Source organism: Arctopsyche grandis, chromosome 13 (genome assembly GCF_051622035.1).
Source record: "Arctopsyche grandis isolate Sample6627 chromosome 13, ASM5162203v2, whole genome shotgun sequence".
Classification (NCBI taxonomy): domain Eukaryota; kingdom Metazoa; phylum Arthropoda; class Insecta; order Trichoptera; family Hydropsychidae; genus Arctopsyche; species Arctopsyche grandis.
The window spans coordinates 27755526-27776221 of NC_135367.1; the positions used below are offsets into that span (position 1 = coordinate 27755526).

Genomic DNA, 20696 nt, shown 5'->3' on the forward strand with positions numbered 1-20696 from the left:
ATTGTACAGAGCTCCGAAGCTAGCGTTAAAATAATGGTGCGTACACTCTAAGCCAACGAAGGCAAAACTTAGTTGGGACCAGTGGCGTACAAAATATCGAAATAAAAATGAAATCTATATACTAAACCACTGAACCAATGGAACGATGGAACTTTTAGGATTTGTTGTATGCATGTCCGGGAAGATTACTGTGAAAAAAAACGGGGTATAACCTCTTAGTAATAATATTCGTAATTACGATATTATCGACGCGAAAGTATGAAGCGCCAGTGTGTATTGTTATGAGTGGTACGTAATGTCAGGTTGGTATGAGTGGTACGTTATGTATTTGTACGTTGACATGCGTGCGCGCAAGTTGGTTACCAACGTACACATTTCCTTAACTTCACACTGGCGCTTCATACTTTCGCGTCGGTAAAATCGTAATTACTAATATTATTCCTAAGAGGTTTTTTCCCGTTATTTTACAGTTATCTTCCCGGACATGCATATAACAAATCCTGAATGTTCCGTCGTAATCGGTTGAGTGGTTTAGGAGCCTACACGAGACAGACGGACAGATAGACAAACAGACAAACAGACATTCAATTTTATATATTTATTGATTTTTGTTTTTATGAGACAGACAGACAAAGAGACATTCAATTTTGTATACCTTACTAGCTGTATTACCCGGCTTCGCTCGGTATTTGTAATATAAAGCACTTAAACATGACTAATCTAATAGTAACCATTTTATCAAATTTATTTGAATAGTATTATTTTATATAAATTTATTTGAATACTTATTTGTTTTTTTTTATTAAATTGACTGTCACGAACAAACAAAAATATATAGTAAGTTTCTTATAAAAAAATATATGTACACCCCCAGTGTCTGCGCCCCCTAGGGCTTCGCCCTCGGCAATCCCCAGGGCTCCGCCCCCGACGTATGCGCCCTCTACGTGGAGCCCTAGGGCTTCGCTCCCCAGGGCTCCATCTCCTAGGGCTTCGCCTTCAGTGCGTACGCCCCCGGGAACTTCGAATCCTTTGAATAGGAAAAAAGCGAATTATTTGTTCGATGACATCACGGATTTCTACGAACGAAGGATACATACATACATATATACAAAGTCTCTTTCCAAATTATATATTCGATATATAGATTTTGTACGCTACTGTCCCAATTAAGTTTGCCTTCGATGGGTTAATTTGTACGCAACATAAGAAAAACGTACAAATAAAAAAAATACTAGCAATAACAATAATAATTGTGAGAATTAGACGATGCTCACTGGAACAGAAACAGACGAATTTGTGCATTGTGGCGTTTTTTCAACGACGAAAAATTTATTTAGCAACAAAGAATATTCGTATGAGCAATACTATATAGTGTGAATAATCCTCGTGTGGGTAATATTTTTGTGTGGAATAGCCATACATCCCAAAATTGAATTCGACAAAAGCATATTTTGTTCGATAAAAGATTGTCAGAAACTGGCTGATAAATCTAGGTCTTTCAAATTTCATTCATTAAAAACAATTGTCAAAATGTTAAATATCAAAAAGTTCATGAAATAGATAAAGGTCACAAGAACAGTTACAATATATGTATGTACATACTAATATATTAGAAAAAGACGCAATTTGAACATAGCATATGAACAGTAAAAAGCTTTTAAAAATAATAAAATTGTCGTCGAATAAAATTGCGTTCGTTATTTGTTGGTAGATACGTTTGATATTTCTTCTACAACCTTTGAGGCAATAGAATTCGGCGAAATTTTTTTGTTAAAGAGTTTTGAATTCAATTGACAGCTTAATTTTTTGAGCTTCAGCTAGTTGCTAGGCGATACTACGGTTTCATTTGAGATAAATGTTGAACGTTTTATTATGAAAAGCCTAAAAGTGTGTGTAAACGTATAATTATGAAGCTTGAATAATAATGAGAAATTTTCAAGTATTTATTTATTCGCTCTTAAAGTGGCTCATTAGAAAATTTTATCTGGTATATTTAAAGCCTTAAAAAATCTTGATCAATCCTATTTAACGATGATTAGAGGAAAATTTTTAGAGGAAAGGATTTTTGGAAAGGAAAATTGCTACTTAATTATGCGGTCTGCACTGAGACTGAATAATACCGACCCCAACAACCTAATCTTAAATGAATAGGACCAACTTTAACTTAACCTAACCTATTCTGACCCTTAAATAAATAGGTGTTGGCTGCTAAAATATATTGATGCTGCTTTAGTATGCGGTCTACCTTTGAATCGCATTAGATTATTTCTTTTTATTTGTATCGTAGCAACGCAATGTTTATTACAATTTTTGTTTTTTCCTGCAGCCCCATAATTTCTATCAAAATATCATCAGCAGATACATATCTCTTAACCCAATCTTAAATTAATAGGGCCACCTTAACTTAACCTAACCTATTCTGACCCTTAAATTAATAGGTGTTGCTCTTTTTGTGAAAATATTGATGAAACTTAAAAAAAAGATATCTCAGCAGCCAACACCTATTTATTTAAGGTTCAGGATGGGTAAGGTTAAGTTAAGGTTAGCCCTATTCATTTAAGATTAGGTTGTAAGGGTCGGTATTATTCATTCTCAGTGTCACACGTGAGAACTGAGACAGTGAGACCGCATATTAAAGTAAAAACGTGAAGGTAGATCGCATAATAAAGTAGATATGTGACGGTAGACCGCATACTAAAGTAGCACCGATATATATTTTTTAAGTTTTATTTCATCAATATTTTCACAAAAGAAAACATATCTTAGCAGCCAACACCTATTTACTTAATAGTCAGGTTAGGTTAGGTTAGGTTAGGTTAAGGTTGGCCCTATTCATTTAAGATTTGATTTAGACATATATATTTGCTGACGATATTTTGATAGAAATGCTTCAACAACATTATGGGGTGGCAGGAAAAAACATAAATAGTAATAAACATTTCGTTGCTACGATACAAATAAAATAAAGTAAAATAGTCGACTGTGATTCAAAGGTAGACCGCATACTAAAGTAGAACCAAAATTTCATTGGAGCATTCCGGCAGTAGATTTAATCTACTCGATTCAATGGATCATAACAACGATAATAGTAACTAATATCCTCGATTGAGTCTGAAAATATCCACATATAGACTGCAATATGTAATAGATATTCCTCAATTGGATCCGATTCAAAAAAGACAGCTCGATCCAATCAAGATTAATAACATCAAACCTTTTATATAATATGAACTTCACGATAACGAAAGGAAAACAATACAAGCAGTAGTAATTGGCGATTGTTTTCCAGTTTGGATTGTGAAGAAAATATCGTATAATATAATAGAATTTCACATGTAGTTTTCCTTAGTTAAAAACTACATAGTTATATTTAGACTTCCTATATATAATATATGCCAATTGCTTTACAATATATCGTTAAGTATATCTAATAGAAATTAGCCCCGGAATGGGTAAGTTCAATTGACAATTAAATTTTCATTGCAACCGTGTTATAGAAAATCGCAACATTTACATACAAATGTATTTGTAAGTACATATAAGCTTAAAATACGACTCACGATAAATATTTATCCATTTGCGAAAACAATTTGCAAATACGTTTTCCAAATTATATTTGATAGAACCAATATTACATTTTCTATAGGAGAAAAAAATAACAATTGAAATCGAATTGATTTAAATTTCATTTATTTTATGTAATTTCCTGTAACTAGAAGCTTTCCGATTATTTGTGTTAAAATTTAATAAATATTTCTCTTCCGAAAATATCAAGTATTTTTATAATGGAAAAGCATTATCAATAATTGGGTAACATTGTGTATTATTTATTATATTTCAGTTCGTTTAGATTTCCGATATTCATTTTTAAATTGCCAAATTAAAAATTTAAATAAAATACAATAGATATTGCTATTTAAAATTAAGGGGATTACGTTTGTTTTTTTTCGGTAAATAATACGCGATTGTTCAAGTATTGAAGAATGTTAACAACTGAAAATTATGTAAATTATTATTAATTGTGTGAAAATTTTAATCTTGTTTGCAATTTTTTTAATATATTATTGTAATTTTTTATTATATAATACGTATTGATATTAATTTAAAATATTTTCGGAATATACATATGTTTTATTGATGGGATTACACTTGGACTTGACACTTATATACATTTTATATAATATACATACAATAGCACTTTAAATATATATTTTTTTCCATCAATAATTACACTAACGTAATTAATTTATAATTATAATTTGAACATCGAACTTTTGAAATCACATTAGTATTAGTTTTACACAAAAAAGCGCAAAGAAAAGTTGAATTGCATATTGCTGTTCAACATACATACATATGTATATTTTTTATTGACATGTCTAAATAGTGATTACAGACTATTTATGACCTCGTTTATATTTTCAATTATTTTTTACCTAATTCACCATCCATTGAATTTAAATACATAAAATGTTCTCAATAGTCGATTTTTTATACGTCACGTATGCATCTTTTAGTCTACAATTAAACTCTGATTTATAGTCAATATATTTATAACGAAAAGTTAGTATTTTATATTGAAAATCGTTCCCATTTAAGATATATAAAAATGTATGCATTTTTTATGTTCATTCTTAAACCTTAAAATAAAACAATCAGACTATGAAACTTTCGCCAAAAGGTTTATACTGATGAAGCGAGTATCGAACTACTATTTTGTTATTTTAATGTTTTTATCAGTTTAGTTATAAAATTTGTATATACCATATATATAAATATAACTACGCATAAATACAAACAAGGAAAATATTATGAAATTTTGGATTTTACTCAAAACAAATATGTAATGAGTGATGAGGATCATATTACTTCGAGCGATGAGGATCATATTTAGTAATCATTTTAACAAATATGTAATATATGTAGCCGTTTTTGAAAATAAAAACATCGTTATTGCATTTTAACATCACCGTTGATTTAAATTAAGATTATTGAACGGAAAAATGATTTTTCGTCAATCCTTAAAATGATTATTAAGAAAAAAAAATGGTTCGCATCGCTAATTAAAGCTTTTGATGAATATCTTTTAACTTAAGAATTAACATTCTTCCTATGTTTAATTATAAATAAATGTACAAATCTATTCTACATCATCTATGTAGAAAAGTAAGCCGACATGAACTTCAGAATAATAAAAAAATCCGCGAATACCAAACAGTGTCGTGACACATGCTGCAGCCTATACTTTACCTAAATATCCAAACTTCTCCACAAAGTGAGGATCACTCTTATGTATGTACATATGTAACCTATGCTTCAACTGTATGGAATAACGCCTCGAATACCAACCTTTCCAAGCTCCAATTAATACAAAATAAATCCCTAAAAATAATTTATAATACACCCAAATTCACTAACTTGAAAAAACTGCATGTCATATATAATACTCTGTTACAGACATTACTAACAAACTAAACAGTAAATTCTATGCCAGAATGACTAATAACCATACTAACACACTTGTGAAGAGTCTCAGTGATTACAACAAAATGTCTATACCCTTCTGGTATAAACACGGATTATCTGAACACAAACTGCTTTATGTCATCGACTTTAGAGAATCTTTAATTAATAGTATGTATTATGAGGATGTATAAGAATTGTAAATAGGTTTTTGTGCTCTTTTTCCTATTATTCTGTACATTAACATTTGAATAATATAATACTACGATTACTAACAAAATTAAATTAAAATTGTAAAATAGAAAATGATCAGTAAATCAGTAGCTGTTAAAATAGATATAAGATGTATTGTGAACATTATTTCGTAATAATAAAAATCTGATGTATGTATGTACATTGTACGACATTGAAACTTGGTAAGTGTGAATTTCAGGTGATAAAATCATGAATTGACTTATGACGAATTGTTCTTAAAAGTGTCACAAATTAACCTAGATCCATTTCGAGACTTGTATGATAAACCACGAGCACTGACGATGTTGTGAAACTTGGGTAAAATGAGGCTGTTGAGTTTTCGTAAGATGAGCTGAATCATCGCACATGCGTATGTATCATATGTAAATCCATGACGTGTTACTTTCGACTTCAAGTCGCGTTGTTACAACGTGTTATTTAATATTATGGCATTTGTAAAATATTATACATATGTAATTAAATGTGGCTCATGACACAAATGTACGCATTCGGTGAAATCAACCTGGATCTTTTCTCTAGTCGACTTTAACCATTTTTTCTGGATGGTTACAGTTAACCTAGATAAAATACAAACAAACTATCTATCTAAAAAAGCTATCAATCTATTACCGAGAAGCAATTAAGGTATTAAATTATGAACGTGTGGCAAAAATCGATTTCTTAACGACTCGAACGAAATTGCAAACAATGTATGACTCGCCCGACTTTCGATTTCGTTATTATTATTTGCTTGCCGTTTTTAACAATTTTCTTCATGTTTATTTGACTAACCAATATACTGTTTACTCACTTTTTGGTGAAATCGACGATGGTGATGACGGTTCGATGTCTTCTGGAAAATCCCGAGTGCGAGCGCTGGAAAAGCGCTCAACTTTTCTCACTCGATTGTATCAATCCAATGTTTCGCGGTTTTCGATCACTTTCAGTTTATGAGCACTTTAACTGAAATTTAATTAAATAAATAGATTATTTTAAAGGCTTGAATTCGGCCTTGGAGGGCGGCTTTGTGAGAATTTCGCTCTCTTTTTTTGCTCATTTGTTTAGTTATAGATTGTTATCTACTTGGCATGTGACGTAATGTTAGATAAGGCTTGAAATGATTGACACAGTTTTTGATATTATTTTATATATAAATCATAACGCATAGGAGCACGTAGCTAGAATATATAATATGTGTATAAAAATTGACACAAAACAAAAAGGATCATCGCAGAATGTTTCTTATTTAACATGGCAATGAAAATATGTAATTGGACGTGTATATAAAGTTGACTAAAAAAAACGCACAACGTAAAAACCAATTTTTTAATTTGAAAACAACATGGTCTTTAATGTAGAAGAATGTTCTAAATAATTGGGGCTGTTTTTCACAATTTATCTTATAAAATTTTCATTATAGGCTCTCATTATATATCATATATAAATATATATATATTTTTACTTCACTCATAGGTTAAATGAATGAATGTTAAAATGTTTATATTATAATTCTGATATATGTACGTGTTATGGCCAAATTTTAAACGCGTCATTCTGACAGCTCGGACATATTTCTGGCTTGATTTTATATATTTATGCTGCGATATTTTATGAACCTTTTATCATACATGATTTTATAACCAATTTTAAAGTCCTACTTCGTTTTTGTAATCCCACATGTCGAAGATTAGATCTGTCAAAACTTCGTTGTTGAAATAGTGAAAAATAGAAAATGCATCCACATTTTTTCTAATTAAAATTGTGAGGTATATTAGATTTTTACTTTAATTTAGTTATAATCATCAATTTTTTATACTGATTTTCACAGATAAATGTTATAATAATAGAATTGGCTTTAGGCGTTATATGTATTGTTGTCAAGTGACGATTGTCCACAGATATTTCTAAATAATTTTAGCACAGTCGTATTTGATGCTTGGTGCTTGACGTATGTCCGATAAAAACTTCTCTGTTTGTTTATATTACTCGCAAGATGGGCATGGGCATCGTTAAAAATTGCACAATGCATTCAAAAACAAACAATAAACAACATGGGATACATTTTTACAAGTAAATTGATCATTTAAGTAACATATCATTCAATTAACATCGTAGTTTGACAGTTTTTAAAAGTGTCATGGCGATTGCCCGCATTCTACATAAAATTTCAGGGGTGGCACCAGACAAGTGTAAAAATTATTTTTAAATAAATGTAAAAACATTTCTCTTGGTGGCGCCGAATACTCAATTATAGTAATAACCAATTATTTAAGTTTAATTAATATAAACATCGTTCATTTTATATTATACATATTTTTGTTGAAGCTATAAATTACACGTTAATTTAAGAGTTCCCAAGGACAGACAAATACAAAACAGTGGATAAAAACAATCCGCCAACTGAGAAAAGAAACGGATTGGCAACCAACGCCCAACACCACCATATACTCAAATTGTAAATAAATCTATATCAAAATAATTTTTTAATTTATGTATGTAGGTGAATATGTGATGACCCTGATTGTACTCTGTGCGTTTTAGCGTAGTTATGGAGACGTGCCGCGTAATATTGAAATAATTCATTTATTCTTAAAGGCGCTTCTATTATCAAAACATTTCTCTCGACTTTCAGTGGACGTTTAGTGCTTCTTCATTGCACCTTGCTTTGAGTTATTGAATAATATAGCTATGTATATGCAGTACGCAATCGGCATTTTTTTATATAAAAAAATGATCATTTCCTGAATATATCTGGCATAATGTAATGACACTATAAATATTTAATATAAAGGTACATTTTCAGACAAGGTTGGGGCGCCTTTCTTTGACTGAATTGATAAAACCATCAGAAAAGGTTAGACAAACTGTCGATCAAATCGCGCCTACACTCATACATCGCTTGTGTCGTAAAAGTGAAAATCACTTCGAAATACAAAATTGAACACGCGACCGAGTGACAGAAATGTTACAGCGAGAGAAAGAAATGGGAAACTGTCGGAAATCATTCAACGATGACCTTGAAAATGATCTTGACAAGTGTGTCGATTTAAATCGTTTTATGCTCGCAAAAGCGGAACACCCTCGTATATCGAAATACGTACACAAACACTCGCACTAAAGTACGGAATCGTATGGCATAATATATTATACGTACATATATTGGCAAACTTTTACTTTCTTCCGTCGATCTATCGTTTTATTTTGCAAAATATGCAAATTCGTTTACGTAAGACAATTCGCAATAGGCGAATATGCATATGTATGTATGCATAATAATATTATATTATACACACTCGATTTCGCCTGCTTCCACTTCCGAATGGTATTCCGAATATTGCGATATTATTAGTATTTAAACACCTGCTACTCGTCTATTCAAATTTTCTAGTCAAAATCGGCGAAAATATTCACTTTCTATGTATGTGAGCAAACTCAAACGGTCGTATGTGCCATGCTTTGGATCACTTTCACAGTTTGCAAATTTATTATTGCAATTGATTAACGAGTGAACTTTTCGCATGAGAAATGGAAGGTTGTGTCGTATTTTTCATTGAATTAATAATATTTATGGGTTTATATTGTGTTTTTTTTATGTATTTGGTCGAGGAGACTATAAAAATGCAAATCGAAACCGGAATTGTTTAATGGAATGTATAGATTGTTCGTTGATAGATTGAATGCCAAATTTATCACATTTTAGTGTGATTTTATATATAAATAAATTTCAATTGTTAATAAGCCGGACAAATTAAGACGAAGCGTTGAACAGAAACAATAAAACAGTGTTAAATTTTAATAACTTTCACGCTGCTCCAATTTGGTTTTGCACATTTATTTTAAAATAACCGTTAAATTTATAAAAAAACTAGTCTCAAAACACGATCCGAAATGATCGATTATTTCAGCCCCGAAGCTTTCAATTCGAAAACACTTCAAGGCGACAACTTAGCAGACAAATTGGCAAACTGATAGCAAAAACTATAAACTTACGGAAGTAGAATATGCAATGATATATATTTTCGAAAGAGACTTCGTAAGATTGTAAGATTTGGTTGGTAGCTTCAAAAACAAATCAAAGTTTTTGTGGCGATGATTGAATATTTATTTTTTTTCGATTCAAATACATTTAATAAAAAAACAAATTATTATTTTCTATTAGATTCGCCATGTTAAAGCTGTTTATATTACAAATACTGAGCGAAGCCGGGTAAAACAACAAGTAATATATAATTTCGAAAGAGACTTTGTGGTTTTGTATCTTTGGTTGGAAACTTCGTAAACACAAAACAAATTTTCTATATCCATTTAAATAAATTTAATAAAATAACAAATGAACTTTAGTTTGCTGTTAGATTAACCATGTTTAAGTGGTTTATATTAAAAATACCGAGCGAAGCCGGGTAAAACCACTAGTATATAATAAAAAGCAGTCAGTTCCGACACCTCGGTTGAATTTTCTATAGTATTTACATACTACAATGCGATGGGAAATTTGCGCATGATTACAGGAAACGACTCGTATACGTGATAATAGTCATCATGAAAATAATATCATACCGTGTCAATCAAATCACAAAAAAATTGTGTGTAAACAAATAAAATCTTAAATAAATTTTTGCACTGTAAACTGCTATATATTATTATTATATATGGAATGCAGATTTATATACATATAGATATATAATGCGTGCACTCTCTTATAACATAGATCACTTTCACTATTAGTTTATATTATATTATATAGGTGTAATAATTATTTAGAATGGACTATTATGAAGTGTATGTGTATGTGTTTGTGTGAATCGCACTTGTCTTCTCCGGTGTAAGCAAAGTGAGTGTATTGTGACAGGTGAGTAGTACTAGTCGACTAACGAGTTGCTTTAGCACTGAAGCAGCAAATTCGGTTCAGCAGAGTTGGAGTTGGTGTTAGAAGACCAACTAGGTGGGGAAGTGGCTCGAGTGGTCTCTCAACTGCTGGGAAGGGGTCTTTTGCAGACACTTTTGTAACCACTGTGACCCACGCTCATGGTCAAAATGTTCTCGGACACTCCTCAAACTATTGTTGTTAATTTTTATTAATTTGATTGGGCGTGGAAGCTGCGATTTTAAGTCAAATTTAAATGATTTCTTCCTATGGGTTGCAATTTTGGTAAAAATGCATTTATTGCCTTTGAATATCATTGAACTTGGTTCAATGATATTCATCGTTTTCAAAATTTGCAATTTTGCTCGGGTTGGTTATGTAACCCGGCATGCGTTGCAATTCCAGAATAAAGCATGCAATTCCCATTCCCTTTCCCGTTCCCGTTCCCGTTCCCATCACCGTTCTCTTTCCCGTTCCCGTTCGTTCCCATTCCCGTTCCCGTTTCAAGTGATGGTTGGAGCTCAACTCATGTGTCGTCAAAGACGTGTCATCATAAACCAACTGGTAATGTGGTTACCAACGAACACATTTCCTTGACTACACAAAGGCTCTTCAAACTTATGGGTCGGTAAAATCGTAATTACGAATATTATTACTAAGAGGTTTTTTCCCGTTATTTTACGGTTATCTTCCCGGACATGCATATAACAAATCCTGAATGTTCCGTCGTAATCAGTTGAGTGGTTTAGGAGCCTATACGAGACAGACAGACAAAGAGACAATTTTTCAATTTTATATACCTACTAGCTGTATTACCCGCCTTCGCTCAGACAAACAAGACAGACAAGACAGACAAGAAAGACAAGACAGACAAGACAGACAAGACAGACAAGACAGACAAGACAGACAAGACAGACAAGACAGACAAGACAGACAAGACAGACAAGACAGACAAGACAGACAAGACAGACAAGACAGACAAGACAGACAAGACAGACAAGACAGACAAGACAGACAAGACAGACAAGACAGACAAGACAGACAAGACAGACAAGACAGACAAGACAGACAAGACAGACAAGACAGACAAGACAGACAAGACAGACAAGACAGACAAGACAGACAAGACAGACAAGACAGACAAGACAGACAAGACAGACAAGACAGACAAGACAGACAAGACAGACAAGACAGACAAGACAGACAAGACAGACAAGACAGACAAGACAGACAAGACAGACAAGACAGACAAGACAGACAAGACAGACAAGACAGACAAGACAGACAAGACAGACAAGACAGACAAGACAGACAAGACAGACAAGACAGACAAGACAGACAAGACAGACAAGACAGACAAGACAGACAAGACAGACAAGACAGACAAGACAGACAAGACAGACAAGACAGACAAGACAGACAAGACAGACAAGACAGACAAGACAGACAAGACAGACAAGACAGACAAGACAGACAAGACAGACAAGACAGACAAGACAGACAAGACAGACAAGACAGACAAGACAGACAAGACAGACAAGACAGACAAGACAGACAAGACAGACAAGACAGACAAGACAGACAAGACAGACAAGACAGACAAGACAGACAAGACAGACAAGACAGACAAGACAGACAAGACAGACAAGACAGACAAGACAGACAAGACAGACAAGACAGACAAGACAGACAAGACAGACAAGACAGACAAGACAGACAAGACAGACAAGACAGACAAGACAGACAAGACTATCTGATATATAGCCTCTAAAAGGCGAAGTGTAATGCTTAAGTATCGAAACGACAGATCATCGTTTGAAACTTGTTTTTGAGGCTATAAAACACATAATTGATGACAAAAAGGAAAAGAGATTTCATAATCACGGGTAAAATAACTTTATAGAGGGATCAAAAATATTGTTTAAAGAAATATATAATGTCAGATTCAAACAAAGGTTTTCTATCTCCGACTAGGATACCTTCGAATAAATAGATATTTTTGCAGTTTTGGTGTATAAAGGAATACTTTTTAAAATGAAATACATATTACAAGAAATCAACGAACTTTCTGACAGTCTTGGTCATAGTCGGAGATTTCGAAATGCCTCAGAAACCAAAGGGTTAAACATTTCATATGAAATTTTCCACCTCAATAGGTAATTCATCAATATCCCAATTGGGTACATATACGAGCAGTGTGTACATATGTACATACATACATATAAGCAGATTCAGAAATTTAATCACGTACATGACAAAATAACTACATACATATGTATACATAAATATGTACATAGTATGTATGTACTACATACGTAACATATTCATGGATAGATGTAGATAGCTTTCTCCAGACCTATTTACAAGACAAGTGCAAGACATTCTCTTATTTGTATTTTACTTATTTTAATTATTACTTTAAAGTTTTTTTATGATTGTGTTAAATGCTATTTTATTTTTTCTTTTCTTTTTTTTGTAATTTTTTGTATCTTAATTTTTTTTGATTTTGCTTTTTGTTTTATCTATTATTTTTTTTTCTTCCTCTCTTATTTTAATATTTTATTATGTGGGCCATTGTGACGCATTAGGTTGTTCCTGTAATGCCACAATGGTCAAAAACATTAAATAAATAAATAATGTTGTCTGGTAAATTGCTTGAAAATTAATTGCTCGAATGTCATATTGCACGAATATCATATTGCTCGAATTTCATGTTGCTCGAATGTCATATTGTCCGAATTTTGATTGTTCGAAAAGAAATTTATGACATAAGCTATGTATACATTGAATGTAATGCAGTCGTATTAGAGTCGAACCGATCCAGCATGAGACGTAAAATGTAGCTCAACTAACGTCTCTTCAACTCCGTGTTGTCATAAACCAACCTGTTAACGAGGTTGCCAACAAACACATTTCCTTGACTACACAATGGCGCTTCAAACATTCGCGTCGGTAAAATCATAATTACGAATATTATTACCAAGAGGTTTTTTCACAGTAAGCTTCCCGGACATGCATAGAACAAATCCTGAAAGTTCCATCGTAATCGGTTGAGTGGTTTAGGAGCCTATACGCGACACACAGACAAACAAACAGACATTCAATTTTATACATACATATATAGATCAATTGTATTTCGAGCAATGCTACATTCGAAAAATTAATTATTTTTCATACAATTGATTTCAGTTATTTATAGGTACAAAAGCCTTTTGCCAAATTTTGAGTGTTTGTCAATTCAAATCTTCAGATTGAATATCTTTTAATAATTTATTGTTTTGCCAGCTTTTGATTTTGATTAATAAAAGTGATTGAGGAAAATTTCCGTTCCTTTGAAAGTCTACATTCTGGCAAATATTCTTTTGAAATAGATCATGACGGGTAAAATAAATAAAACAATAATTCACGCTGTAAAATAAACAAATAATAATGTCTTCATTTATTATATGTATGCTATTCCGAAAAGCTTTGTTTAAAATTAATTAATGTACAAAGCAATAAAACTTTAAAATTACAAAAAACAGTGCATTTTAAAAGTTTTCAGACCTTTATACATAATTAGCACTAATTACAGCAACGAGTTAACAAAGAGTTCAAGCAATAAGTCATTAATTTTAAATTAACGGGTTTAATATATACATATGTATAGATGTATAGACTATAACATTTTGAATAACGGGATCCCAAAAAATTTTGACAACCACAATTTATTTCCTTTTAAACCCAACTCAAACTTTAACGTTTTTGTTTACTTGCGCACATGCATATTATGTCCATTGTTAAATTAGCATTGATACAGCGATTAGTAAATTAATATTCATGCTTATTTGCGGATTATCACAATATATTTGACGCAAATGTCATTGAACATAAATAGTACATAATCTACACATCGAATGGCGTAGTTATACTCAAAACAATGTAACATAGTAAAAAAAAACCTTCAAAGGGCTTCGACTTTAATTTATGATATTATAATATATAATATCGCTATTCTGTGTGTCTGTTTGTCTGTGTGCGATAACGCTCGCCGTACTATAAGGGCGAAACCACACAGCGTGGGATGTAGGACGTGGGTTTTTTTTAGATAGTTTTAAATATATAGAAAAAATATGGCGTTCATGGTACCATACCTGGTACCGTCTATTCAAATCGGAACATTTGGGCTGTTTCGTTGAAATTGTACAGTGGTGTTTATCATTGCTTGACAGTGATCGATAACGGTGAAGCCCATAAAATTTTACCGAAAATGGTCCAAAGGGTCGTTTTGGTATATATCACTGTCAAGCAAGGATAAACACTACTATTCAATTTCAACGAAACAGTTAAAATTTTTCGTTTTGAAAAGACGGTACCAGGTATGGTACTGTAGCAAATGCTATAAGGAGCCGCCGTCATAATTTTTCGAGGATTATCTCCAGGCTAAGTGCAAGTAGGCTAAACAATGACCACTGAATTGGCTTAGTAACGTCACCCGGTCCCTTCTCAGAACTGACAGCGATAGCGTGGGACTGAGTGTCGTGGTAATACATATCCGGGTACATGCCTAAACAATAGGGAAGTAACCGGACGTCGAAGTAAGCGACACGTCCTTTATAAACGGGTACTTAGGCGATATCAAGGCATTCTGGACGGAGCACTAGCTGTGCGTGTATCTCCTTAATCGCCAATAAATGCTGCGAAACGACTTTGGCCTTTTACTTGTATCCCACCCCTACGCAACAGTACCATGAACGCCATATTTTTTCCATATGTTTAAAATTATCTAAAAAACCCACGTCCCACATCCAATTCTGTGTGATTTTGCCCATATAGTCGTTTCGATTCTACATATGTACGTCACAGTTAAAGCACTGCCAACAAATATAATACGAAAATAATAACATATCAACAAAAAACTTCTACATATGTATACTGTTTGCTAGCAATAGTTCCTCTAGGGAAATAAGTCTCTGAGCATTTAGCGCCATCTATTGAAAATTTAGTTAATTAAGTATTTTTTTTATTGGTGTTTTATATTGTTTACATGGGTCTACGTGACGAGACAGAATGTTATACGACAGAAAACGCAAATATCGGAAGGCAAAGATCGAAAATCGAAAGATCTTATGTCGAAAGTTAAAAAAAAAAAATGGTGCTTGGTAAACGGTACATACTCACTTAATTTGCGCGAGCAGGATACAACAGGAACAAGAGGAACATGGTTTTCCTCCCGTATTCTGCGCGCGCACATTAATCGATTAACGATCGATCTGGAGTCACAAACTAAGGTCTGGCCAGCAGTGGGATTCTAGTGGGATTCGAAACCATGACCACTCTGCTCGAAAGCATAATATGCTAACTATTGGTCCACGCCGCTGGTTAATGTAAGAAAAAATAATATAAAGGCTCTTCGATTGTAAGAACTAATTTTATTTTTTGTAATAAACCAAATGATACGATTTTCAACTAAAAAATAAATTTAACATCCATGTGTTGAAACGTCACAACGACATTTGATGGTTTATTGTCGAAATACAGTTCGGACGAGTTCATGAAAAGAGTAACAAACAAGTTTGCACAGTTCATGTACTGAGCATTTTTTGACAATTTTATGAAATGAGCAGTTTCACAAATTGGCAATCAAAGTTTGGTCCTTGTATTATATGTAAAAATGTAAGCAAATATTGTTTATATTGAAAACACATAGTTTTTGGTCGCATAATTTAATATCTATTTCGAAAGAGACTTTATCGACGCTATCGATATCACTTTCGATTCAAATTTCGATTTATTTTTCAGGTTCATTTTTCAGTTTCGGTTCCAGATTCCTTTTTCAGTTCCAGTTCCGGATTATTTTTTTAAGCTTTATTTCTTTCAGTTTCAGATGCAGATTCCTGTTTCAGTTCTAGATCCCTATTATTTTTTCAGTCCCGGCTCCCGATTCCTCTTCCAGTTTCGGATCCGGATTCCTATTTCAGTTCCAGGTTTTAATAAATTTAATAAAAAACAAATGAATTTTTACTAATAGATGAGCCATGTTTAAGCGATTAATATTACAAATACCGAGCGAAGCCGGGTAAAACCACTAGTACATTATGCGTACATATGTATGTACCTACTTAATGAGCGGATAACATATTTGCAAAATCAAATGGAATATTATAAGACTAATTAATTGGAATACTAATGCTATGAGCTTATTTGAGAGCTTAGCTTAAGTAGTATGTATAATTTTGGCACAATTCTACGAATAAATTTAGACATATTTTGACATTTCGCCGAACGGATTCGGCGTTTTGAAGGCTGTTCAAATTTGAAATCGATACGTTAGAATGTTTCGTAACCGAATTTAAACGGCTTCGTTGAAAGTCTTATTCACGCATTTGACGAATCATGATCTGAAATGTTTTTACATCATTATTATTTTGCCATTTTTTATAAATTAATTCCTTGACCCACTGGGTCCTTTTAAATTTTATTTTAAATAATCTTAACACGACACAAATGGACAATATATTGTACTTGACTTGCAGGTTAAGCTCAAATAGTAATTTTATAAATTACGTTTATACATGGCTGTAATATTACCCAGTTTCATTTGAAATTAATGGTTATGTTTTAACGAAGAAAATATTGTTATTTAATCATTTGAATATTTAACAGTGTTATAAAAGCTTCAATCCGAGATATACATTTTTTTCTGTGAATTTTAATATCAGATTGTTTTTTCAATGTCATATTCGATTTCAGCAGGCAAACTGATATATCATAATTTATATTTAAATTATTATAAATTAAAACAACTCTCTGTATGATAATTGTGACTTGCTGAATCTACATATGTATATGAACTTGAATTTGACTATGCTTGGCACTTTATCGATCGGTTCTATCTTTAGCACAAAAGCACAAAAACAAAACTTATGTGATCAACCAATTTTTAACGCAGATTTACATACACGTGTCTATTAGAAAATATACGTATTAATGTACTATTATAATTCTCAAAATTATTTCTAGCGTGCACTAACAATAGTGACGAGTAGGCGTCATTGTATTCCATCAAATTTATGACAGTTTATAAGAATCCATAATAAACGATACTATACATCAGAGGTTCCCAAAGTGGTCCGAACGGACCCCCGGGGGTCCGTGAGGACTGCCAGGGGGTCAGGAGATATATAAAAAAAAAATGGGGGTCCACGAGATGTAAATGGGGGTCCACGAGATGTAAATGGGGGTCCATGGACCGGAATCAATGGAATCAAATTTAATCAAAATAATGCGAATTTAATCAATAATTTAATCAAATATTGAGGATATTTTGACTATGGAAATACCTCCGTAGATTATTAATCCATACTGCGACATTGAAGATGTGGATATAGTACAAGTCACAGTACAAGAAGAATTGATTGGATTAAGCACAAACGAAGAACTTAAGGTACAGTTTAGAAAGGGTTACCAGCAGTTCTGGCTGCAGAAAGATATCCCTGTTGTTTATCCTGTATTGTGGGCTATCGCAAGAAAGTTTTTGATAGCATTTCCTTCTTCGTACCTCGTGGAAAGAGGTTTTAGTGCAGTTACCAATTTTCTTACGAAAAAAAGATATCGGTTGCAAATTACTGAACGTGGAGATTTATGACTACCTTACGAATTTGAACCCAAATATTGACCAATTGATATCGGAGCATCAGGTTAATCCCTCTCATTAACAGAATTTATTATTTTATGTAAGAATTTTATTGTGTTTTGATTTGTTCATGAACACACTGTGATAGGTTTTTACTTTATCTATGTTTTGTATAGTGGACAATTCATTTCATTAAAAAAATATTCAACAAAGATAAGAATAAAAAATATACAATTTTTTTTTTACAATTATCCACTATACAAAAAAAAAACTATCACAGTGTGCTCATATTTGTATTAAAAAAAATTAGAAAATTTCACTATTAGGCATCCTGGGGGAGGGGGTCTTGAGGGGGAAGGATAAAATACTGGGCTAGGGGTCCACGGGGAAAATAAGTTTGGGAACCTATGCTATAGATGATTTCGTTGATTTTTACGGAGCAAATGTACATTTAAGAAAATACTGACAGTGCATGAATATTTGTAAAACGCTAATTTGCGTCCTCGGTATTTAGCGTCTAGCGCGCCCAAGACGCGAATTTATATCTCCGTTTGGTAAAGTGTTTATTAAATTTCATATGTATATGTACATATTATATACTATTGTTGCATATGGTTGGTGGAGGATCCAAATAAAAGGCCAAAGTCGCTTCACAGAATTTATTGGGTTATTGAGGAGATCCACGCAATGCCAGTGCTCTGTCCATAATGCTTTGGTATGACCTAAGTACCAGCTTATAAAGGGCAGGTCGATCAGTGCATCTCAGTGCATTGGATGATCTGTCCACCCATCTTATGCTGCGTACGGACCAAACGATCTTAGCAGCCAACACTTATTTATGTAAAGTCAGGTTAGGTCAGGTTAAGTTAGGGTTGGCCCTATTCATTTAAAATTAGATTGTTAGGGTCGGAATTTAATAATTTAACTGAAACCCGAGAACTGAGACAGTGAGACTGAAATTAACCTGGAGCGAGGGGCAAGGACCGAGGGGCTTGAAAACGGAGAGGGTGTCAATATTTGTTTATGAACGATGTTGAAGTTGTTAAAGCCGGGTCAAACACATATCAAAGAAAAAGTAAATCCAAGGGAAAAAAACAAAAATCAGGAAGCCAGTAGCGTCAGAAAGTGAAAGAAAACCAGGAGAAAAGCGAGAAATCCAAACACCAGTGAATGTCAGATTTTATCAACGCGTGGTCCGGCGTAAACAAAGAAACGCACGATTATTTTGGTTTAATTAATGCTCATATTATTTAAATACTTATCATTCTATTTAATTACTGATCGCATAGCAACTGATCAATACAAACTGATCGATTATTATATTCACAGATCAATCCATTATTTATGTTTTTTTTACTGATCAAAATGTGATTTTTGTACTGGTCGGTTAAATAGATGTATATAATATACATATGTCAAAGCTAAGTTTTTTTCATCAATATGTTTCTAAAATCTAAAAAAACATCTGACCAGCAGCAACCGGTGGGATTGAACCCGTGACCACTTTCTTTGAAAGCATTATATGCTAATGCTGGTTACATTTTGAAAAACACATTCAATCGAGCAGAAAAAGGCTGTTTACTTCAGAAACCTTATCGATTATTTGAGTTACATGTATATTTATAAACCTTTTCAAATTGAAAATGGTCACAACACCCAAATATACTTATGTATAAGTATAGCGACGTATGTATTTTATAACTTGTTTATCGTGTCAAAATAATAATTAAACATTCTAATTTATATAACATTCAAGAGTGCATACATATATATGTATATTTTTTGCACATTCTCAAAGACTTTTTATGTAACAATTGTTTACTGTTTATCGAGCGGGTTGGGTTAGGTTGTGGAGTGGGAAAATAACAACAACAATTGATCAAAAGAATTTCTTACTAGTTCTGAGAAGAGAGAGAGAAATATGTACATAGACGAGAATGCAATCGAGTGGGTCGCTTTCACTGGAATCGATGGAAAGAGTTCAAGTTGAATCTGCCGAGAAATGGCCAACATTCGCGATGCGAATCGTTACTTACCTACTTGTTTAATTCAGATGTGGATGTTTATGTACTTCTGTGGCCTCGTTCATGTCGGGAATTACTTTTCAGTGCGAAGGGTTGGGTATTATAATTAACGAACCCTGTGTTAATTAATTACGGTAATACCTTTGGACATTATGTATGCACATACATATGTAATGGTCGAGCAAAATTAATGTTTGAAAGACAACGGATAGGGACTGATCACAATAAGACAATATATAAAACATAAATTTATTTATTTTTACATATAATATATACCAGGAAGGCCTAATAGGTAACCCCAATGCGCCTTCCTGGCCAATTACAAACATTGCAGCATTTTTTTGTTCTATTATACAAGGCGCTGAATTAAGAGACACTGAAAAACTCGCAAATGAACGAGACATCTATGAATCGTACATAAATTTTATTTTACATTAATCAATCTCAAATAGTAGTGACATAGTAGGCAAGAAGGATATTTAGCCAATTTTACAGG

General features: G+C 32.7%; 2 protein-coding genes across 2 annotated transcripts in view; both read right to left on the reverse strand.

Annotated features, from left to right (window-relative positions):
- Positions 1–10585, reverse strand: part of Ugt50B3 (UDP-glycosyltransferase family 50 member B3) — a 60424-nt gene extending 49839 nt beyond the window's left edge. The window contains exons 1-2 of the mRNA XM_077444217.1: positions 10506–10585; positions 6509–6660 (exon numbers count right to left, since the gene is read on the reverse strand). The gene's annotated coding sequence lies outside the window, so the exon portion shown is untranslated. The remainder of the gene's footprint in view (positions 1–6508; positions 6661–10505) is intronic.
- LOC143921428 (uncharacterized) overlaps positions 1–20696 on the reverse strand; it is a 339615-nt gene that overhangs the window by 222929 nt on the left and 95990 nt on the right. The window lies entirely within an intron of this gene.